This window comes from Schistocerca cancellata, chromosome 2 (genome assembly GCF_023864275.1).
Source record: "Schistocerca cancellata isolate TAMUIC-IGC-003103 chromosome 2, iqSchCanc2.1, whole genome shotgun sequence".
NCBI lineage: Eukaryota > Metazoa > Arthropoda > Insecta > Orthoptera > Acrididae > Schistocerca > Schistocerca cancellata.
Genome location: NC_064627.1, coordinates 664,718,919 through 664,733,440, shown reverse-complemented (window position 1 = coordinate 664,733,440; position 14,522 = coordinate 664,718,919). Strand labels below are relative to the sequence as shown.

At 38.0% G+C, this 14,522-nt stretch overlaps 1 protein-coding gene across 1 annotated transcript in view; it reads left to right on the top strand.

Moving 5' to 3' along the window:
* Nucleotides 1-14,522, top strand: part of LOC126162366 (spindle and kinetochore-associated protein 1-like) — a 95,926-nt gene that overhangs the window by 26,433 nt on the left and 54,971 nt on the right. The window lies entirely within an intron of this gene.

The window sequence follows — 14,522 nt, the reverse complement described above, 5'->3', positions numbered from 1 at the left end:
GAAATATTGTGCTGTGATTAGTTTATGGCGGCAGCAGTAGCAATGTTGCAGGTCACCCAAATGGGCGAAGAAAGCATCTGAATTACCTGACACAGCTGCAATGTTTCTGCTGCTGCTGAAGATGAATTGCTCCACAATAGTCCAGCTAATCAATGGGTTGCACCACTTTTTTCTTTTTTTTAATACTCCAGTGGTTTACTGTAGTACTATAAGCTGCAGATGTGTGCCTACAAACATTTAATAAATTAATTATATTACTTTGTTTCTAAGGTGCTAATAAACCTTTGCTACACATTGCAATATACAGTCAAACCTCCATATAACAATTACCAATACAATGATAAACCTGGGTACAGCAATAATTTTATATAGCCCCAACTGATTTCCTATATGTACTATGTTAATTACTTCTCATTACAATTATGAAGTAAATTTAGCAACACCCTGTTATAACCAAGACATAATTTTGAGAAATTTATTATTCCCTACTTCTAAGAAGCTCACTCTACCAGTAGGTATTGTTTATTTAGCACCTAGATTTTTGGCGCTTTATTTCCAGAAGCTTCGCTATATATTGCAGTACTGCATTCATTGTAGCGGTAAAGAGAATAGCTTAGAGCCGCGGATGAGGTGTGCTGAGTGGCAAACATCAAACAGCTCCTTTGTGTGAACAGGTGTTTAGTTTGTCCATTGTTGAGCTTTAGTAGCAGACAGAAGTGTTTCATTGGGCTCATACACAGGTTATGTCCATTATTTTTGGAGTCTGTGAATGTTTTTAGTTGATGTAATTGCTTTGGACTAAGCTAAGATTTGGATAATGGCTAGAACTCTAAAACAAATACGGTTGGAGACAAAAATGGAGGTTTTAAAAGGCATTGATAAAGGAATGAAACAAGTAGACATGGTGAGGAAGTATGGACTTAAACAATCAATGTTAGTTACATTCCTTAAAAAACTAAAAAATTAAAGAAAGTTTTGTAGGTGGCAAATTTAAAGTGATCTGGAGATTAATTCAGCTGTTACTGGTAAAACCATAGATGCTTCGGTATGTGATGTTCACCTGCTTTATTTCATCGTTGATTGTCTGTGGTGTCGACTTTCTGTATTGTGATAATGGCTGAAAAATGGAGGGGGTGGAAGTTCAACACTGACTACTTTAGAGTATGTAGCCGACAGGTGCACATTTGCATTTCACAGTTATTTACTTTCACTGTTCACAACCCCCCCCCCCCCCCCCCCTCCTTCCAGTAACACACAGCTATATGGCCAGTGCGCTATTGTTTAACTTTAGATAAGCCTCATTAATAGCTTGCAGGTAAACATTAACATACTGTTACAATAGTTTACTATTGAACATCTAGGAGCAGTAAAAACCTAACCACACACTTCACAATTCTTGTAGAATACTACGGTACATATTGAACAGACACTGTCATTGTTTTAACACATTGCCTAATTGTGTTAAACTTTTTTCACAGTTGAGTTGATGCATTGTTGTTGTTGTTATAACCAACACAGGTTTCTTGTCTGAAACTCGGCCGTGTACTGACTCTAGCACAAAAATCAGGCCCTTATATATCTTCACAATAATAGGCACTGAAACTATACATTGTGTGATGTTTAATTTACAAAAATTACAATTGCAACTTTTTAACCGTTTCTTCTACTATGTGTTAGGCCTAATTATTTGTTTAAGTCATGAATTTAACTGATATAATTATGCAAACAATACATTTTACAAAATGGGTAATTACTTTGGAATTAAGAGCTGGCTTTGCTCACATGTTTTTGAATAGAACCAAATAGATGTTTTAAAAATACTATTAGTTGTTCCTCCAAATGTTTATAATTAGTACACAATTTATATTTGTTTATAAGTGGGCAATAGAATTTAACTTATGAGACAATTACTGATTTCACCCTATAATGAAAGTATTAACTAGGAATAGTTGAAATAAATTAGAAAATAAATTACATACATAAAACTAGATCTAAAATTAGATTTGATGTTACATGTTTTAAAACTGAGTGCAAACCTTTTTCTTTTATGAAAACACAGATATATGGTAATGGTAGTTTGTCAGAAATGGAAAAATAAAAACAATTTAAGGAGGCAGATGGCAAAACAAGAGGGGAAGTAAAAAGATCCCAGCTTGCTTTGTTACATCACCCCCTCATTGGATTGATGAGGTAGATATTGCAAATAGCTACCTGGGCAATTCAATGATCACAAGTGACTTCAGACAGTGGGTTTAACTATCTACACACAAAAAAGTATTACATATTGAAATATTATCAAAACTACAGTACAGATTCTTTTTCAAATTTCTACTTATTTGAACTGGCCATACGAAAATCCTCATACAAAATATTTACATAAAATGTATTGTGCAATGGCACAAAATATCTTCAATCTACACTTTTAATAAAATTTAGGTATCTTCATCATAAGGGATTTCCTTCTTGGGTAAACAAGGATTACATTGTAAGGTACATATCACTTTAGGCAAGTCCTTTCTTGCTTAAAAAAAAAAAAATAAATCCTCGTGATTTACAAAAAGTTAAATTACACTGCACATTGCAGTTCACTTTTTAGACATAAAATTTCACTTGTTCAATGTTCAGTATTTTTCACAAGCACGTCCACACTTTTAATGAGCTTTTACACATTTTCTCACCAAGTTGTCCACATCTTCAACAGGTCCATGTGGCAGTTAGTAAGGAAATGCAATGCTATCAGTTCCCTTGGAGGTGGTTCTCCTCTGCCACGGTACATGAAAAAATAAGACGTAATACCCTACTTTAGTACACTCACTTTTACTTCTAAATATAAGGAAAAAAAATTGTTTCGAAATAAAAATTATAGTCATTACTTTTCAAAAAAATTCATTACATAGTTCTCATAACATTAATTAGCACAAAAATTGAATATAGTATGAAAGGTGTGGACAAGTAAAACTTTAAATCAAGTGCACATTACACTACAAAACATTACTCTAAATCATAACGCTTTCTGAAACGGGTTCAACTTGAAAGACTTTCTTTCTCATTTGCAAAATATCACCTGAGTGTCTAAAATATATACATTACCTCTAGTAAAACCTCAAGATGTGCAGTAGCATAGATTTACTAATCATTACATTATGAAAAAAGGAAGAATGTCACTATTATATAGCTTAATTACTACTCAAATCAAAATTAAGGGGATGGAAGTTGTACCAAATCATTGCCCCACTTCTCTACTCAACTCTGAGCACTACTCTTTCAACCCGAAAATTAAATCCTCACAAAAATTTACCAAATAGTTGACCTGTCAGAATATTCACATCACTCTAGCACCACAGTTATCATTAATCAGCAAAATTACTTTTTTCATTCCAGTATTACCACTTTAAGCTGTTCATGCCTCAGAACACATAGTTTTCAGATCACCTATAGAGCCAATAATGCAACATTATATGACTTTTACGTCTTTGCTCTTTCTGTTAAGCTCTCATTCCCAGCTGCACAATATATACAGTACCCTTTGTTGCCTAGTTCAGAAATAGATCAATACAGTTACACCACATTTGTTTGTATACAGTTATCTTTTTCATTAATCATGTCTGTCAGCTCCATTATTTTACTTACCTTTCTTACCTCGTTATTAGCTAGTGGAGTGGATTCTCAAAAAAATATCCCTACTGCAGAGACAGGCTCCCTAACCATTAAGACCCTAACATTATTCATTATTTTATTATTTCATTATTACTTCATTAACTAATACACACCTGCTCTGCTTCTCCAATGCAAAAACCGCTCCACACTAACATCCTTATCACTTAGAAAAACTATTATTTCACTGTAGTTATCAAATTGCTTGAAATTGTAGCTTGAAATACAAATCTTGCTTGTACATTCAACACATTACTCCAGGCAACTATGTTTAAAGTTGTAATTCCTTAATGTTAGAAAAGGCTGTATCATGACACACTTCTATGGGTAGATAGTTATCTCCATATATTGACTGCACTGAACACGAACACTTTTATTATACCACAATTAATATTAATACCTAGTATTCAAGATGGTTTATACTGCACGTTGCCTCTGCTGCTACACCCATGACCTGATTACTTCAGATGTTAATTATCCTCCACATATGCTGATACCTTTAATTTTCAGTTTATGATACCTCTTTTTGTGAGAGAGATTCTTTAACCATGGTGTCAGTTTACTTTCAAAACATTCCACGTGGGAAAAATATATCTAAAAACAAAGATTCTGTAACTGACCAAACAAAAGCGTTGGTACGTTGATAGAAACAATAACAAATACAAACACACACACAAATTTCAAGCTTTCGCAACCCACGGTTGCTCCATCAGGAAAGAGGGAAGGAGAGGGAAAGACAAAAGGATGTGGGTTTTAAGGGAGAGGGTAAGGAGTCTCCATTTTCCTAACAATCTCAATATTACCCAAGCTTAGAAATGTTTTAACTTGTCGTGGATCAATATTCAAACATCTAATTGGTGATACATAGGGTTTCAGGTCAATAATATTCTTTAATCCAAAAACCCTGTTAGTCTTTGTGTAAGCCAGTTCATAAGAGTTGTCATGGGCAATGTGTACCACTCTGAAAGGACCATGACACACGCAAAAACTTCTTAATGCCATCATTTACTTTGCTAGATTTTTCTTTGGTTTTAATGAGGACAAAGTCACCTATTCTGAAACTGGTCGGATTCACTCCTTTGTCATGCCTTCTCTTTCTTCCTGCTGCTTTCTTTTTCATCATCTCTTTTGTCAATCTGATCTTTTCATCCTGTGCTATTTCAGTTACCTGAGAGAAATCCAAATTTTCTCTGTTGATGTTGCCGGGTCTCTTGTTGAACATAAGCTCCTGTTAATTTGTTCCATAAGTTGTTGATAATATTTTCAAAATGTCTAATATGACCCGCCCAAGCAGTGTGTTTTCTACTACAATACGTCCTGGAGAGTACTTCTTCATAACCCTTTCACTCATGTTACCTTGTGGAAAATAGATAGAAATCTTTGTGTGTTTTATCTTGTGTATTGCCGTACAGTGTTCAAACCTCTCTGAAACAAATTGTGGACCATTGTCATAAAAAGTGATTTTGGTACACCTGCATTTCAAAAGTAATCAGATGTCAACTTCTCAATTATAGTACTAGTATTTGCCTTCTTAATTGGATACAGTTTTACATATTTTGAGAATGTGTCCAAAACAACGAAAATATATTTACAACCTCCTGTAGATGCAGGCAATGCTCCTATATGGTCAACTGTTATAAGCTGTTTAGGTTTGCTAGGAAGGACAGAATGCATTAAGACTTTTGATGACACACCAGTTGTCTTTACTCTCTGACATTTATTACACCTTTCTAGTCTCTGCTTATCCCTTCTCCACAAGTTGTTAAATATTACTGTCTCCTATATCTTAGCTACTGTTTTCCTGGTCCCATAATGTCCATAACTCTCATACATGTAGTCAATAAATTTATGAACATGTTGGTCAGGAAAGCATAACTTCCAGTCCTGATCATTCAAATTTTTTCTCCTAAACAACACCACACCACTTTATGCATAGTATAGTACTGCTTCACCTTTGGTATGTTGTCTGAATTGTAATACTGGGTAACCAACCTTAAATTTGGCTCCTCATTCTGCTTCCTTCTCATTTGCATGCAAATTTTCCTAATAAGCTTCTGCGAACAAAGCAACCGTACTTCTCTTCATAGTTCTCACTACTGCCAGTATCCTTCTTCCCTGCTGGCATCCTAGATAATGCATCAGCCACAATATTTTCTTTTTCGTTTACATGCCTTACCTCCAAATCAAATTCTTGCACATACAGCACCCACCTAGTTAACCTGGTGTGTTTCAGCCCGCACTTCCGAAGGTAACTCAAAGCCTTATGATCTGTATATACTACAGGATTATGCCCAAGCAAATAGCACTCAAACTTTTGAAATACAAAAATAATTTCAGAAGCCTCTAATTCTGAAATGTAATAGTTCTTTTCATGTGGCTGTAATGTTCTACTAGGAAAAGCAATAGTTTTGTGTTCAATCCTGATCTCAGTGGGTACTAATTGGAAAATTTCTACCCCCAAACCACAAAAACTTGCATCATTACTCATACAGAAAGGCAGTGAAAAATTTGGATGTCTTAACATCTTTTGGATATCTTAACATCTTACTACTACACTCCTGGAAATGGAAAAAAGAACACATTGACACCGGTGTGTCAGACCCACCATACTTGCTCCGGACACTGCGAGAGGGCTGTACAAGCAATGATCACACGCGCGGCACAGCGGACACACCAGGAACCGCGGTGTTGGCCGTTGAATGGCGCTAGCTGCGCAGCATTTGTGCACCGCTGCCGTCAGTGTCAGCCAGTTTGCCATGGCATACGGAGCTCCATCGCAGTCTTTAACACTGGTAGCATGCCGCGACAGCGTGGACGTGAACCGTATGTGCAGTTGACGGACTTTGAGCGAGGGCGTATAGTGGGCATGCGGGAGGCCGGGTGGACGTACCGCCGAATTGCTTAACACGTGGGGCGTGAGGTCTCCACAGTACATCGATGTTGTCGCCAGTGGTCGGTGGAAGGTGCACGTGCCCGTCGACCTGGGACCGGACTGCAGCGACGCACGGATGCACGCCAAGACCGTAGGATCCTACGCAGTGCCGTAGGGGACCGCACCGCCACTTCCCAGCAAATTAGGGACACTGTTGCTCCTGGGGTATCGGCGAGGACCATTCGCAACCGTCTCCATGAAGCTGGGCTACGGTCCCGCACACCGTTAGACCATCTTCCGCTCACGCCCCAACATCGTGCAGCCCGCCTCCAGTGGTGTCGCGACAGGCGTGAATGGAGGGACGAATGGAGACGTGTCGTCTTCAGCGATGAGAGTCGCTTCTGCCTTGGTGCCAATGATGGTCGTATGCGTGTTTGGCGCCGTGCAGGTGAGCGCCACAATCAGGACTGCATATGACCGAGGCACACAGGGCCAACACCCGGCATCATGGTGTGGGGAGCGATCTCCTACACTGGCCGTACACCACTGGTGATCGTCGAGGGGACACTGAATAGTGCACGGTACATCCAAACCGTCATCGAACCCATCGTTCTACCATTCCTAGACCGGCAAGGGAACTTGCTGTTCCAACAGGACAATGCACGTCCGCATGTATCCCGTGCCACCCAACGTGCTCTAGAAGGTGTAAGTCAACTACCCTGGCCAGCAAGATCTCCGGATCTGTCCCCCATTGAGCATGTTTGGGACTGGATGAAGCGTCGTCTCATGCGGTCTGCACGTCCAGCACGAACGCTGGTCCAACTGAGGCGCCAGGTGGAAATGGCATGGCAAGCCGTTCCACAGGACTACATCCAGCATCTCTACGATCGTCTCCATGGGAGAATAGCAGCCTGCATTGCTGCGAAAGGTGGATATACACTGTACTAGTGCCGACATTGTGCATGCTCTGTTGCCTGTGTCTATGTGCCTGTGGTTCTGTCAGTGTGATCATGTGATGTATCTGACCCCAGGAATGTGTCAATAAAGTTTCCCCTTCCTGGGACAATGAATTCACGGTGTTCTTATTTCAATTTCCAGGAGTGTATTTACTAATTCTTTTTTCAAACTCTGAAATGCCTATTCACACACCTCTGTCCAATTCCTCACCACGTTCTTTTTCAACAAATTACCAAGGCAAGAACAGTTAAATGACTGATCTGATACGAACTTTCAGTAGAAGCCAAACAAGCCAGACTTAGCTTAAAGGTCCTTCTTGTTCTTTGGGGGTGGGAAATCCGCAATACCAGTGAGCTTTTCTGTATCAAGCTGTATACCTTCCTCGTTAATCCTGTGACCCAAAAATGAAATTTTCTTCTTTACAAATTCAGATTTATTTAATTTCAGTTTCGTGCCTCCCCTATACATAGCTATCAATACTTCATTCAGAATATTAGTGTTTGAACCATTCTCCATTCACTACTAGGACATTATCTACGTAGACCATTATTTCGCTGTTTAATACCTCACCTAGCGCCTTGTCAATAGCTCTGATAAAAAAAACCACACACACACACACACACACACACACACACACACACACGCACACGCACACAGACCAAATGGCACAACACAGCATTGGTAACACTTGTCTTGACATAAAAATGCTATACATGGCCTAGATTCCTTGGCCGAACTGATATTCCAATAGCCACAAGTCACATTAAAGAAGTCAGAAATTTACATCCATGGAACTTTTGCAAAATTTCATCTATGTTAGCTGGTCTGTCACTCTCCCCCATTACAGTTTCATTCAACTTCTTGGCATCCAGAACCAACCTGACACCACCGTTCTTCTTCTTTACAACCACAAGTGGGTTATTGTAACTGCTGGTTGGCCTTTCAATAATCCCCCATGACACAATCTTTTGGATTTCTTTTCTCACTGCTTCCTTTTTTAAAAATGGAGTAATATAAGGTTTCTTGAAAAATTGTTCATGATCCTTAAACTTTAATTTGCATTCAAAATCTTTTACTAAACCTTGCCTGTCTGAAAATGCCTCAGGAGAATACCTTTTAATTCTTCCCTCGGTATATTTTTAATACCTTCAATATCCTCAACTCGCTTTATTATTTCCAACCTCACACTCTCCTCCTCTTTTTTCTCAGTAACCTGCTCAGTGGTCAAAACTCTTAATGGCAAATCTAAGTGTTTGCACACACTTATCCATATCTTCCAAAAATAATACTTCATACCTACTTCTGTTGTACTTAAAAACTAAACTTACCACTTGCAAAATCAATATTTACACACCATTTTCACAAGAACTTAGTTCAAAATATTACATTAAAGCTGAGATTTTGAATCACCAAGAAATTGCACTGCAACAGCTGCCCTGCCAATTCACAGTTAATAGTACCTCTTGTTTCACCCTCTTGGAGAGCGTACTAGTAACACCAATAATTTTTATTCCAGGTACATGAATCACTACTATCCCCCATGTGTTCTTAATAGATTCAAAAAATGCGTATGAAATGCCATTCAGATCATTCCCACTGTCCAGTAAACACTTAACATTTATCCCTTGTACCCTTGCTGTTATTACAGGGCGCCACACTTCCTTTTTACTTACCATGTGATCTTCTTCATACAACAAATCCTCATTAATCCTTTCCTTGGAAAATCTATCATCTTGCTTACCAAAATGATTATCAGACACAGTCAGATGCCAGATAGCATGGTCCTCTTCCTCATTACCTCTCTCAAACTCTAACTCTTCATTAGGCCTAATATTATCCTCCTCTATTCTTTCTTTACTTAACACATTGCCATCATTACCAACTATAAATTCAAATACCTTGTCCTCATCACTAATCGATTTGTCACTGTTATCATTATTACAACTACTGTCGGAATCAGACACACTGTCTCTTTCATTGCCCTCAAATACTTGGCTGATTAGTTGATCCTTGTTTCCCATATTAGACTACAAAGCAAAACACCTGACTTCTTTATGTTCTCTTAAAAATTTTACATCCATTTTGACACTTTGGCTATTCTGAGTGACATCAACACACTATGTTTCATTACTTAAATTTATTATAGCAAGTTCATCCTTTCCTTTTATGGGATAAACATTGCTACCCACACCATCATCCAGCATCTCACTAGAATTAGAAATTACACTTGTCTCACTATCATTTACATTACTCTTACCTATCATTACAGCACATTTATATGCAAGTGGCTCTTCATCACAACCTGCTCGAGTGCGAGCCAAAACTGGAGCATTTTCTAGTTTAAATTGTTTGATCCAGAATTAAAATAATCTGCTCCATTTCTTTTACTTGAATTTCTCCTACCATGTCTGTGTTCATTCTGGCTATCCTACACCCAACCATTCCTTGAATTTCTTCTGTAATTAGTCCTGTTCATACTATTTACCTGAAATTCTCTTCCTGATTGATTATTGGCATCAAAATTCCTGCTGAAATCTTCTACTGAGGGCTTCACTCTCTCCACTTTATCAACATAATTCAAGAAATAACTAATATTACCTCTAGGGGCAGGTACAAGCAATTCTCTAGCTTTCTGAGGCAACTTAGTTTCTAAACCCGCAGTTATTGATTCACTACCTAGGTCTTTGTCCAAATATTTCAGTTTGTTTGTCCAAAGCTGACAGAAACCTTTCACAGTGCCCTTCCTATAGTCAAATCTCTCTCCTCTCCAAAATTCACTCAAAATTCTGTGCTGCTTCTCTTTGGAGCAATATTTATCTAGAAATGCTTTCTTAAACCTTTGCCATGAAGTGCAGCTATCAGCTACCTGAGCTGCCCATCCATAAGCATCTCCTTTCAAAAAACTTCTCACAAATGACATTGTTCCTTTGTCATTCCATGTTTCAGGCAAATAATTAAACTCCCTAATGAAATCCAGTGGATGCACTTCCCCATACAGTTCAAAATTATTAAATTTCTTACAACTAACAAATGAGGGACTGTTTGGGACACTACATACTCTACACTTTAGATTTGTACCACTTCCATCTTTTTCCTCTTTTCAGCCAATTTTGAATCTACATTTTTATTTACTTTTACCAGTTTTTCCTCTATCATTTGTACATACTTGGTTTCTACCTCCATTTCAGAATCATTTTTAATCTGATCGATTTGGTTCTCAAGTTTAACTTGTTTTCAGCACAAAATTTACTGGCAGCTTTGACTTCGTCTTTACACTGTTTTTCAGAAGCCTCCACCTTCCAACTATAGTGATAACAAAGTTTCTTTCTCTCTTCTACACATGTACTACTCATTAATGTTAATTTCTCATTAGTGTTACATACTACTTTCTTTATCTTTCCATCACTATCTTTAGCTACTTCCTCAACCTTGTTATTTAATTCTGAAAGATTACAGCTGACTACCTGAATCTCCTTTTTAATTTCTTTCTTCAGTTCATCCTTTAAGCTAGCCGTGTTAGTTCTAATACTATCAGTTTTCTTTTCCATCCTATTATTGTCTTCTTTCATACTATTTTTCACCCTATTAATGTCTTCCTTCATACACATACTACTCATAATTTACCTTAACATCGCTTCCAGTTCTTCCAGTTTTTTGTGTGCCGTAAACTTTTGCCCTTGCTGACTTTCGCTACAAGGTTCTTCCTTGATTTCATCCACTTCAGTATTGTTTTCATCCATTTCACTCACCTCACCATACACTGTAGATGACACTTTTAGTATTTCATCTACGATAGGACTTTCATTTCCTTCATTCAAAGTTACATTCATGACTGATTTATAACCACTATCGTTACAGAATCAGTCCCCTGTTGTTCCTTAACACTGTCTTGTTCATTAAGGCCACTCATTATGTATGCTTTTGTTATGAAATTACCTTATTCTTATTCACTTGTCTGCTGCTGCTGCAGTTTTCATCTCAATCCGTCGTCTGCACAGTTGCTACAAGTTGTAATTCTCTTGGCGAGGTGTCTTGTTTGGATGTGTCTACCTGCATGCTGATTGGTTGCTCCTGTACTCAATGGCTGCTTCCATAGAACCTGCTCGCTGATTGGCTGCTGTCATACTGTGGCCATGAAACCCCAGCACTGATGACTGTAGCATCTCCTCCATTTAAATCACTGTAAACTGCCCGAGATCACCGTCACAGTTCGTGAGTCCTAGTTTATTGTGCCTACATAAAATAGTCCTCACGCGGGGCACCATATGTGACATTTGCCTGCTTTATTTCATTGTTGATTGTCCTCAGTGTCAACATACTGCATTGTGATACTGGCTGAAAAATGGATGGGGTGGAGTTTCAACACTGACTATCTTAAATTATGTAGCTGACAGGTGCACATTTGCGTTTCACAGCTATTTACTTTCACTGTTCACAACCACCCAGTAACACACAGTTATATGGCCAGTGCACTATTGTTTAACTTTAGGTAAGCCTCATTAATAGTTTGCAGGCAAACATCAACATACTGCTACAATAATTTACTGTTGAACACCTACAAGCAGTAAAAACCTAACCACACATTTCACAGTTCTTATAGAATACTACAGTATGTATTGAACAGTTGTTTTAACATACGGCCTAATTGTGTTACACTTATTTCACAGTTGAGTTGATGCATTGTTGTTGTAGTAACCAACTTAAGTTTCTTGTCTGAAGCTCGGCCATAGACTGACTCGAGCCCAAAAATCAGGCCCTTATATATCTTCACAATAATAGGCACTGAAACTATACATTGTGTGATGTTTAATTTACAAAAATTACAATTGCAACTTAACTCATTCAGTTAACTGCATATATAGAAAAATTCCATCTTTTTAACAGTTTCTTCTACTATGTGTTAGGCTTAATTATTTGTTTAAGTCATGAAATTAATAGGTATAATTATGTAAACAATACGTTTTACAAAACTGGTAATTACTCTGGAATTAATTAACTAACTAACTTTGCTCACGTTTTCGAATAGAACTAAATAGATGTTTTAAGAATACTATTAGTTGTTCCTCCAAATGTTTATAATTAGTACTCAATTTATATTTGTTTATAAGTGTGCAATAGAATTTAAGTTATGAGACAATTACTGATTTCACCCTATAATGAAAGTATTAACCAGGAATAGTTGAAATAAATTAGAAAATCAATTACATACATAAAACTAAGCACAAAATTAGAACTGGTGTTACATTTTTTTAAACTGAGGGCCAACCTTTTTCTTCTATGAAATGCAGATTATACTCATATATGTTAATGGTAATTGGTCAGAAATGAAAAAAAAAAATGAATTTAAGAAGACAGATGGCAAAAGAAGAGGGGAAGCAAAAAGATCTCAGCTTGCTTAGTCACAAGTAATTGAATAATTGTCAGTGGATGATGAGGCATCGTATACTGCTTTTTGACTAGTATAAGCATTTCAAAAACGAGCAAACAGTGACTTAAAACACTACTGGCTACTATTAAATTAGTAATATACTGATAATGTTATGTCTGTAAAGCATTTTTGTTTTGTAATCGTGATGGTGTGCAATGGAAAGGTATCACTGTTTTCCGACTCAGGAAAGATTGCTATTGAAAGGAAACAGCAGCAAAACAAACAGGAATTGAACCAAGGTTCTATTAATGAACAAGCTAACTGTAGTTACGTACAAGAAAATTGGGTGCCAGCGTAATTAGACAGTTGTGCCCAGTACTAATGTGATTCATAAAGTAAGTTAACTGTTGGGATTGACTTTACTTGATACTGAACTTCTGTTTTGCAGATAAGATAAAAGCCAGTAGCACAATTTGGTAACTAATGTGCCAGTGATTTGACTTGAACTACACAGGAGTAGTATTAATGCATTTAAGCGACAACTGGCTGTCAATAACTTTTACTATCTGTGCAGTACAGTAGGAAGGCAATACTTATTGTTAAATGATTACTAATGATGGAGCACTACTGACTTGTACAAGAGGTTTTTGTTGGTTTAATTATATACAGGGTGTTACAAAAACGTATGGCCAAACTTTCAGGAAACATTCCTCACACACAAAGAAAGAAAATATGTTATGTGGACATGTGTCCAGAAACGCTTACTTTCCATGTTAGAGCTCATTTTATTACTTCTCTTCAAATCACATTAATCGTGGAATGGAAACACACAGCAACAGAACTTACCAGCTTGACTTCAAACACTTTGTTACAGGAAATGTTCAAAATGTCCTCTGTTAGCGAGGATACATGCATCCACCATCCGTCGCATGGAATCCCTGATGCGCTGATGCAGCCCTGGAGAATGGCGTATTGTATCACAGCCGTCCACAATACGAGCACGAAGAGTCTCTATATTTGGTACATCTACATCTACATCTACATTTATACTCCGCAAGCCACCCAACGGTGTGTGGCGGAGGGCACTTTACGTGCCACTGTCATTATCTCCCTTTCCTGTTCCAGTCGCGTATGGTTCGCGGGAAGAACGACTGTCTGAAAGCCTCTGTGCGCGCTCTAATCTCTCTAATTTTACATTCGTGATCTCCTCGGGAGGTATAAGTAGGGGGAAGCAATATATTCGATACCTCATCCAGAAACGCACCCTCTCGAAACCTGGCGAGCAAGCTACACCGCGATGCAGAGCGCCTCTCTTGCAGAGTCTGCCACTTGAGTTTGTTAAACATCTCCGTAACGCTATCACGGTTACCAAATAACCCTGTGACGAAACGCGCCGCTCTTCTTTGGATCTTCTCTATCTCCTCCGTCAACCCGATCTGATACGGATCCCACACTGATGAGCAATACTCAAGTATAGGTCGAACGAGTGTTTTGTAAGCCACCTCCTTTGTTGATGGACTACATTTTCTAAGGACTCTCCCAATGAATCTCAACCTGGTACCCGCCTTACCAACAATTAATTTTATATGATCATTCCACTTCAGATCGTTCCGCACGCATACTCCCAGATATTTTACAGAAGTAACTGCTACCAGTGTTTGTTCCGCTATC